This window comes from Hyaena hyaena, unplaced genomic scaffold (assembly GCF_003009895.1).
Source record: "Hyaena hyaena isolate Hyena2069 unplaced genomic scaffold, ASM300989v1 scaffold_7, whole genome shotgun sequence".
Taxonomy (NCBI): domain Eukaryota; kingdom Metazoa; phylum Chordata; class Mammalia; order Carnivora; family Hyaenidae; genus Hyaena; species Hyaena hyaena.
Window position 1 is genome coordinate 4,954,891 of NW_024080639.1, and position 9,927 is coordinate 4,964,817.

Sequence of the window (9,927 nt, forward strand, 5' to 3'; positions counted from 1 at the left end):
TTGGGCTCTGTGCTGACAGCCAGCTCAAAGCCTGGAGCCTGTTTCAGATTCTGTGTCTCCCTCTCTCTCTGACCCTCCCCTGCTCATGATCTGTCTCTCTCTCTCTCTCTCAGAAATAAATAAAACAGGGGCACCTAAAAAAAAAAGAAAGAAAGAAAGAAAGAAAGACAACACTAAAAAAAAAAAAAGAAATCCACCTTGCTCGAGGCTGACATGGTGGTCCCCATCCAGGAAGGTGGTCAACCCTCATTTTACAGAGGAAGAACAGGGGCTCAGGGGGGATAAACGACTACCCACCTACACACACCAAGCCAAGATGAAGACTGCAGCCTGGGAACCCTTCAATGAGTTCCTCCAACACTCAAGTTGGGGGTGGGGGTGTCCGCCAACCATTCCATGCATCCCTTTGGAAGCGCCAGGCACACTGCTTAGGGCTGCAGGCAGGATTGAGGGAGGACAGGGCTCCTCTCCCCACTCCCTGGCAGCCCCCAGCCTCTCCACCCTCCCCACAGCAGTCACTTGAGTGAGGGCTCTGTAAAGGACGTGCCCTGTAGCACCCACTGGATGGAGAAGGGTGTGGGAGGATGCTGAAGGGGGCACCATGCCGGAGGGGAGGAACCCCAGCCTTGGGGCCCAGCACCCTGGGATCACGTGTACAATGGCACTTCCCCAGGACGGCAAACCCTGAGCCCCAGAGGCCAGACAGGACATCACAAGTGAGGCTGGCTGCCCTTGTGGGAATGTAGGCAGTGCTACAGGCCTTGTGAGTTGGCAAACGAGACTAGAAACCTGGGTTTTTGTGTAGAATCCCATAGTTTCGGATTCTGGCAACAAATACAAAATAAATTTGTAAGCAGTTCGATCAGCACTGTGGACTCACTGCTGTGTGACCCAGATCAAATCACTTAACCTCTCTTGACTTCCACTGTGTCATCCATACAGTGGGAAAATCACACAGGTTACTGTGACAGTAAGATACACTTTGCACATACTAATGACAATAAAAAGCAAAAGTGACAATAACAGCTAATGTGCCCTGAGTGCCAGGCACTCAGTAACATGAATTAATCTCATTTCATTCTGACCATTAGACAGGCATTTCTTAAACTTTGCATTTTGAAATAATTACTACTTTCAGAAAAGCTATAAGAAAGGAGGCCCCGTACACTTTTTACGCAGCTTTGCCTATTTGTGCCATTTCATCTCACTTTATTCTCTGTCCATATAGAGGTTTCTCTTCAATATTTGGAAGGAGATTACTTAAACTGTGTCCTTCTACCCCTAAACACTTCAGTGCATATTTCCTAGCAACAAGGACCCACGTAAATAGTTATCAGGATACTTAACATTGATACAATGCTTTTCTCTATATTTCATCTTCAATTTCATCAACTGTCCCAATAATGTCCTTTACACGAATTTTTTTTTTCCATCCTGGGTTTCACATACTGCGTTTGGTTGTCCTGTCTCTTTGGTCAACTTTAATCTGGAACCGTTTCCTTGGCCTTCCAGATAAGTGTTCTCAGTGTCTCCATTTCATAGATGAGAAACCAGCTCAGGGAGGTTGAAGCACTTGCCCAAAGTCACACAGCCGGGAAACGTCCAGTCGAGGCGGACTCCAGCCCCAGAGGTCCCCTCCAGAGGCTGTGTTCTTGTCCGCCAGGCACAGAGCTTGCAAATAATAGCCTCTGCTGTTAATAGCTGCAAACAGTGGCTCCCTCTGCAAACAGCAAGCTGCTCCCAGCCACCTCACTCAGCAGGTGGTCATTAACTGAAGGAGTGGCCTCCTGCTGCCGGCTCCGTGCACCTGGCAATGGCCCTGGCCCAATGCCCACCACCCCACCCTGTGGGGCTCCATTCAGCCCCCTGGAAGACAGAGAGGCCAGCAGAAAGCTGAGGGTGGACGGGAACCAGGGATCCTGCCTTTCTTTTTTCCCCTCTGACAGTGACAATTCAAGCTCAAATGTCCGTGTCCCAAAGGTCAAAAAAGGCAAATGTCCCAGAAACAAAGCCTGAGGTCAAAGGGGTCCCCAGGCCGGGTCCCTGACCAGCAGACCAGCAGCACTGAATGAAACCCCTGAGGTCAGCTGTCTAAGGGCGGGGCGGGGGGGTGCTGAGCACTCTCTAAGACATGATGGGGCTGCATGGGAGGGAAGGGTTTATAGGAAGAAGGAGCAGCCAGAGCAAGGGCTGGGAGGTAGGAATGGAGTTCTCAGAGCAGGGAGCAGGAAAGGCTCAGGATTCCAGGGGTCACACAGCCTGTGACACTGAGGGAGGAGGAGGGGCCTAGGGGTGGTCCCACACACCCCGCTTCCTCAGTGAGGACCCTCAGGGACGTGTGGTCAACTGCTCTCTGGGCCTGGAACCTCTACCCTCAATTCCAACCGAGGCCAGGGAGCAGCTTAGGAAACGACTCTGGTTCCCAAACGGATGCGGCTCAGGGCCTGGAGGCTGCCATCCACCTGCCAGCCAGCCCCCAGCGACCCCCACAGGCGGCCGTGAGCCACAGATACCCTGCGGACTCACAGCGGGAGAGACGACACTGCCAACAAGAAGTTCTGCAACAGACCAGTTAGGATGCCGCCCTCTGCTTGGGCTCCAGGCTGTTCTGTTGGTTCTGAGGCTAATCTGTGCTGAAATGTTTCAAAATCCTGGGACCTTTCCGTCGGACACCCTGTGTTTACAAGTTTACATCTGCCCCCAGACCAGACCTGCAAACTCAGGTGCAGGTTTCAGAGGCAGCAGAACTCCTCTTGAAACCTTTTCCAGAGCAAACGAAAAAGGAAGAACGTTTTTGCCTTTCTTCCTCATTGCAGACCATTTTGAAAATAAAGAGCGCATGAATAAATAAGAAAATGACCTATCACCAGATTCGCCCAAAGACGTCCAAGGGTGACTTCTCGCTGTCCTTCCTTCTCCACCATCCAGTGCACAGACTGGGCCACCTGCTGTGTGAGGCTCTCCCTACAGAGGTGTTTAGGGTCAAGGTGCAACTGCTTCATCTCCCCAATGGGCTGATGGGCTTAGGAGGGCAGGGACAGCGCCCGACTCAGCCCGTCGCCTCCTGCCCAGGCTGGCCACTTGCGGCGCCCCTGCTGGGGTCAGTATGGACCACTGTGAGTCACTACCCCTCCATCAGCAGTGCCTGTGTGCCCCGGTGCAGAGGAGAAGGATCCAAGAGGTGGGGGTCAGCGGCGAAGGGGTCGGCAGCAAAGCCAGCCTCAGGTAACAGGTAGCAGCAGGAGGAAGGGAGAGGCGGGTAGCCGATGTGTTTTCCCCTTGGGGAGTACTACAGCCTCTGCCTGTTGTGGGGGGGGGGGTGGTGGTCAGCCTCCCAATGTACCTTCCTACAGATTTCACCAGAACCAAGGCAGAACAGGACCGGGAAACCATGAGGCCAGGCCCTAGTCCCAGCTTCAGGACTAACTTGTTAGAGACCTTTGATGACCTCAGCTTTCCCACCTATAGAGGAGGTGGGTCGTTCCAGCCTGAACTCACAGGATCGAGGACACAGTGGATGTTCTGGAAGCCATCTGGCCTCAGAAATCGGAGGAATCTCACCTCTCCCTGCCCCCCTCTATAAAAGGCCCTAGAGCTCAAAAGCTGGAGAGCATCGAGGGCTGAGGGAAGAGGACCCACTGAGTGCGGATCCCGAACATTCAGCACTGGGGGCGGGGGGAGGCACCGGGTGCCCACCTCGGCTCCGCCCACCCCAGGCGCAGCTGGCCGGTTCCGGGGGGCCTCCCCTACACCGCAGCCGCCCACGTGTCACAGCCCAAAGCCCCCTCGGCCCATGCCCTGATGCCACTGTGGTCCTGCAGTCGTTTATTCGTTCCTCTGTGGAGCATCACCCGGGACCAGATCCAAGGGCGCTTCCGCACGCCCCAGGCTGGTCCAGACCCAGATGTCCCCCGCACAGCCCAGCCACCCAGGACAACCGAGCTCCTCACCCGAAAGGCTCCGATGCTAGTAATGGGGCCTAAACTCTCATTTCCAGCCTCGAGTCAGAAAGAACAGGAGTTCCCGGCCTTTGAGGCTGGGGACCCGTGACACAGACCAGAGAGAAGACGTTGGCGCCCCACTGAGAAACGCTCCAGCATCGCTCCCCCCAACCAGGGCCAACCCCCTTTCTTCACGTGCAAAGGTTAGGTTTCATGTTTCCCCCAGTGGGGACCCAAGGCCGGCTCGCCTTGCTGGCTCTCCCAGCCCCCTGCCCGTCATTCATTGGTGAGGGGTCCTGCTCGCCCTGGGCTGTGGTTGGATTGCCTCCAACCCCATCCCCTGGTCTGGACCTCGGTGTATTTTTCCTTTAAACAGCTCAACTGGCCTCCCCCAAGTCTTGGAAACCTAACCAACCAGCCCTTCAGTACCATCACAAGCCAAAGAGCTTGCCAAGAGAGGTCCGAAGGTGACCGGCCCCGGGTGGGGAGCGGGGGAGGCACACAGCCTTGTCCCTGGCAGGTCTCAGTGTTGCCATCCGGAAAGTGGGTATGGGCCCCTGCTCCTGTCGGGAGGGGTCTGTGTCTGGGAAGCGTCTCCCGCGGCCCCAGGTGGGAGGGGGCAGAGGGCCCGGAGAGGGGGCATCCGAGAAGACCAACCCCAAACCTCGGGAGGAGGAGGAGAGTGCAGGGAACCGGGTCGACTTCGCGGGTCTGGGGGCCGCCCCGCCCGGCCTCCCGGTCCCCCTCCCTCGCCGCCGCCGCCCCACACATCCCGGGTCTCCGCCTGGGTGGGGCCGGGCCGTCGGGCGGCAAGCAGCGCGCAGACACCCCGCGCGACACCCCCCACGCCGCGGGGGCCCGGGGACGCGAACGGCGGCGCGCGCTCCCACTCGGGGCCGCCGCCGCGCCAACCGCCCTCGCCGGGGCCGGACCTCCGTCGCGGCCGCCCCGCTCACCTGCCGCCGCCTGTCCTGCTGGCGCTCCGGCCGCCGCCGCCGCCGCCGTCGCCGCCGTCCGAGTGGCCGCGCCGGCCGCGGGCGGGATCCCGCAGCGCGGGCGGGGGCGGCGCAGCGGCCGCAGGCGCCCCCCGCTGGCCGCCCGAGCCCCGAGCCCGTGCCGCGGCGGGGGCCCCACGCCCCGGCCCCATTCAGGCGCCGCCGGCCACCGCCCTGCTCGATTTTCACCAGGAATGACGAGGTCGACCACCGCGCGGTCCCCAAGCCCCCTCAGAACGTGAGCAGGAAGCCAAACCTTTCCCAAATTACTTTTCTCTCCAAGCCCCGCACGTGTTTGAACGCACCTGGTGCTGCAGCTCCACCCCCAGAGGGAAACGCTTTCTAGCAAACTCGTTCAACTGTTTCTACTCCAGATCAGTCCTCCCTCCCTCCAGGAACGCCCCTTTCTAGAAGGAACTATAGACTTCGGGCAGATACACTCCTGCCGAGATGAAGGAAGCTTAGATAGAAACTTACTGTCTCTCTCTTTCCCTGTCTCAACTCCTGGGGTGTCCGGAGGTGGGGCGGGCATTAAACTGCTGGAGGGTCCATTGGTGGGAGCCGCCCTGAGCACCGGAAGACAAAGCCGCCTAAGAAAGTAGGTATCCTCTGAAGGCAGGCGGCTAACCCCATGGTGACCCCACTCACAGCGGCCTACAACCCGGGGTGGGGCCCCAGAGCTGGCAGCAAAAACATCTGCCCTGTTTCCGAGGCACCCAGGCTGGGTGAGCAAGAAAGCGCTCCTGAGTCACGGCTGGGAAGGACAAAGGAGACCGACTCAAGGGGTAATCAAGACCAGGAGAGCGCTTAACTGAGATCTTCACGAGGCCACTTCACACAGCACTTATGCCCATTATGGAATCCGAGGTGCCCACTTGGCTGAGAGGGGGACCACGTGGGCAGGTGTGGGGCCCATTTCTCAGGCCCCAACCTCAGAGGCCCTAGCCACTGTTCTACAGGAAAGATTCCTGAGAATCTGCAGTTTAACAAGCACGCGGAGAAGATCCTATGACAAGCAATTGGAGAAACTCTGGTCTGGGAGGTGGCCTGTGACGCAACCCCGGAGCCAGGTAACCTGGCTGGGAAGTGACCCTACTGGGAAGAGCCACCCACGGTCTGGTTGTTGTGCCTTGACCCTGCCGGAGGCCTAGAACCCAGCCCAGAGGACACCTCCTTTGGAACTAGGCTGAGGAGTGAACTGTGAGATGCTGGAAGGTGAAAATCTGATTTGCATCCCAGATCGCGGCCCGGAGGACGGTCCCAGCTGAGACTCCTGTAAGTGCAGCAAGCGCGCCCCGATTCCCCGAGTCCAGTTCCCGCGGCCTCCGGGCGCCCGGAGGGTGGCACTTGGCCCTGCGGGCCGGAGGCGGGCCGCTACCCTGGCGGCGAGGTCACCGCTGCATCCCAAGTGCCCGCAGGTGAAGATCGGAGCGGCTGGGGCTTCCCTGCGCGGGAACACGGGAATCCCCGCAGCGGGCGCGGAGGCGGGCACACCTAACCCTCACCGGCGCGCTTCCGCCCCTCGCCCCGCCCACCCTGCAGCTCCGCCCCCGAGCGGAGCCCCGGAAGTGAGTTTGCCCCAGACCTCGGGACCAGCGAGCCAGTGCCTCAGTTCCAGGCTGGTGTGTCCTGCCGGCCAAGGTCAAGCCCGAAGAGAGTGAAGGGTGAACCCTGGGCCCGGGATGGACCTGTCGGGGGCTCGCCCTCAGGCCTCTCCCTTCTGCCTCTTCAAGCACCGCGCCGAGAACCCTCGGCCCTTTGCGGCTCATGGGGTGTGGGGACCGATGCTGTGACTTCCCACCCTGTGGTGTGTGTGTCATGTTTTTGCAATTCTATGACCAACTCTCCTGAGAGCAGACAGGAAAAAGCGAGTTCAACACAATGCTTGCCTCAGTGCGAACCGTGAACTTACCACTAATTGCCGAGCGGGCTCCACCCCCGGTGCTGTGGCCCGAGCCCAGCGTCCCCTTGCATGCTGCCACCCCCGCCACCCCACCCCCACCCCCGCTCCCCGGTAGTGACTCGCAAACTGTAGCCCGCGTCAGAATGGCGCAGAGGCCCGGTGGAGACACACATTGCGGGCCCCCCTGGAGTCTGATTCAGCGCGTCTGGAGTGGCTACCAAGAATTTTAATTTCCACCAAGCTCCCCCAGGGGCGCCGTGCGGCTGGCTGGCAGGCCAGCCTGGGCGGCAAGGCCCTAAGGCATCGATTTCCAAATACAGTTGGCGTCCCACTCCCAGAGATTGCGATCCTGGGGAGGGGTCTGCAAATATGCACCGTTTAAAAACCCAGGTGAATTTATTTAGTGACAAGGATGACAGTTCAAATCCTAGAGGAAAAGGAATGGCTTCTTCAGTATCTGTTGCATGAGTTGGCTACCATCTGAGGAAAAACTATCAACAGGACACCTGGGTGGCTTAGTCAGTTGACACTCCGACTCTTGGTTTTGGCTCACAGTTCGTGGGATTGAGCCCTGTGTGGGGCTCTGTGCCCGCCGTGCAGAGCCTGCTTGGGATTCTCTCTCCCTGTCTCTCTGCCCCCTACCTCCCCCACTTGCTGTCTCTTTCTCAAAGTAAATTTAATTTAATTTTTAAAAAACACTATCAGCTTCCAACCTCACATCTTACTAAAACAACAATAATCAACCAATCAATGAAAGATTTTTGTGTTTGAAAACAAAACTTGTGAAAAACGTTTCTTAGTAATTGTGGAGCAGAGAAGTCTGATAAGGAATCAAATCCACACTGAAGGGCCGTGATTAAATTTCAATGTCTCTGTCCAGGTGGAGGGGTGGTCTCCAAATGTCCACATCTCGTGTGTCTGTGATCTTAATTATCCACGCTGTTGGAAAACTCCAGACACGTTGGCCTGAAGAGCCCCTTACTAACCGGCCCAGGGGTGGTGTCCACCACGGGAGGCCAGGGCCTGCGGCTAGAGAACTGATGGCACGCGTCACCTGAGTGAATTTCTGCGGCAGGCAAGAGTTCAGGGGCCGTGCTGCACTTGTGCAGAGAGGAGACTTAAGAACCTAAAATAAATCACTGTCCCAGAAGCTGTGAGTCCCTTATTTCAGCAAACCCAGCCCTCTCCTTAGCAGGCAACGGACACTACTTCAGCCAAGGCGGACAGCATGCAAGTTTCCCCAGGGCGGTGCTGATTGGCCCTGGGTCAGCCTCTCACTCCTCACTACTTGGACCTCGTTGCTCACCCCCGAGAGAGGAGGAGCTCCCTTTCGTGAGGACCTGTGGTCGGGCTATGCAGCTAAGGAGTTTCAATTAGAAGGGGATTATGTACTTCACAGCAGAAAAGGAAACAACCCAAAAATAAGAGTTGGAAATGGTCTCCTCTATGCCACTCCCTGAGGTAATGGATTCTCAAGGCTTGAGATAGACTCTCTCTATACCCTTCTCCCCCACGATCCCATTTTAGGTTAGCACACCCGCCAGCTCAAATCATTATCCCATACACACTGAATTTACACAGTGCTGTGTGTCCATTATGTCTCCATAGAACTGGGGGTGTGGGTGAGGCAGAAATTGGCCAGAAAAGATAAAGGATTGAACCCATCATCTACATTCACTGTCTCCTTAAGCCCACTAGAATGGGGGTTAGGGTTTTAGGGCCCCTAAGAATGGAGGAAATGAGAAGAAGAAACAGGATGAATGTGAAAGGTGGAAAGCAAGCGGATCGGTGGTTCTGCCTTGCGAGACACAAGAAACGCAGCCCTAAACCTGCAGCTGGTAAAACCAAGAAGCAATCCCAGTTACACTGGATAAACTCAGAAGGCTCAGAGACCAGAAGTGCCAGCCATCCCCAGCCACAGGGCAGAGCGAAGTCAAAGGCGGGGACTAGGGGTGGGATTCTGGGTGGCTCAGTCGGTTGAGCATCTGACTCTTGATATCATCTCATCATCTCACAATTCATGGGTTTGAGCCCCACGTCGGGCTCTGCGCTGACAGTGCAGAGACTGCTTCGGATTCTCTTTCTCTGCCCCTCCCCTCAGTTTTTCTCTCTCGAAAGTAAACTAATCAGGGCATCTGGGTGGCTCAGTTGTTAAGCATCTGACTTTGGCTCAGGTCATGATCTCACGGTTATTGACTTGCAGTCCCATATCAAGTGAGCTCAAGCGCCACTTCTCTCTCTCTCTTTGCCCCTTGCTCACTTGTGCCCTCTCAAAAACAAAAACAAAAATCCTAATTAAATAATTACAGGCCAGAGGTTGGACATTTAAGGAGTAAAGAGTCCCAATCTTTGGGGCACCTGGGTGGCTCAGTCAGTTAAGTGCCCGAACTTCGGCTCAGGTCATAATCTCGAAGTTTGTGGGTTCAAGCCCTTCATCAGGCTCTGCACTGACAATACAGAGCTTGCTTGAGATTCTCTCTCTCTCTCTCTCTCTGCCCCTCCTCGACCTGCACTCTCTGAAAAATTAATGAACTAAAAAAAAAAAAAGACAACAGAACAGAAAAAAAGAAGTTCATAGAGACAAGGCAGGCAGGCAAAAAACCTGTATCATCAATAGTTTCAGAGATTCAAAAAATATATTGTAACCACGAAACCAGATAGGATACTATTTTTTTAAGAGCATCTAAGGACAAAAACAGAACTCATATGAAAAACATGGTAGCAGAAATGAAAAACCAACAGAAAGGTTGGAAGGTCGAGTTGAATAAAAAGTCAGAGATGGAAAATAGGTTAGAAGAGATAAGAAGACTAGAGGCTCAGTCCAGGAGGCTCACTATCTTAGTAATTGTGGAATCCAGAGAAAACAGAAGGGAGGAAAATAAAAAGAATTCCAAGTTTCCCAGTCATCCAGGACACGTGGTGCCAGATGGAAAGCGTCCATGCCACCAACTGCCTGGTGCAATAGGCAAAAACAGACCCACCTAATTTCCATAACAGTGACAATGCCAGAACACTGGGAACCAAAAAGAAGTCCTTAAAAGTTTCAAGAGAAGAAAAAAAAAAGAAAAAGAAAAAGAAATAGGTTACA

The 9,927-nt window shown here is 55.6% G+C and overlaps 1 protein-coding gene across 2 annotated transcripts in view; it reads right to left on the minus strand.

Annotated features, from left to right (window-relative positions):
* Window positions 1–6,595, minus strand: part of ADCY7 (adenylate cyclase 7) — a 59,541-nt gene extending 52,946 nt beyond the window's left edge. The window contains exon 1 of one of the 2 annotated variants that reach the window (XM_039241909.1): window positions 5,414–6,595. The gene's annotated coding sequence lies outside the window, so the exon portion shown is untranslated. Of the gene's footprint in view, window positions 1–4,897; window positions 4,918–5,413 lie in introns of those variants that run through there. The other variant, XM_039241928.1, reaches the window with a different exon arrangement.
* Between the last annotated feature and the right edge of the window lie 3,332 nt (window positions 6,596–9,927).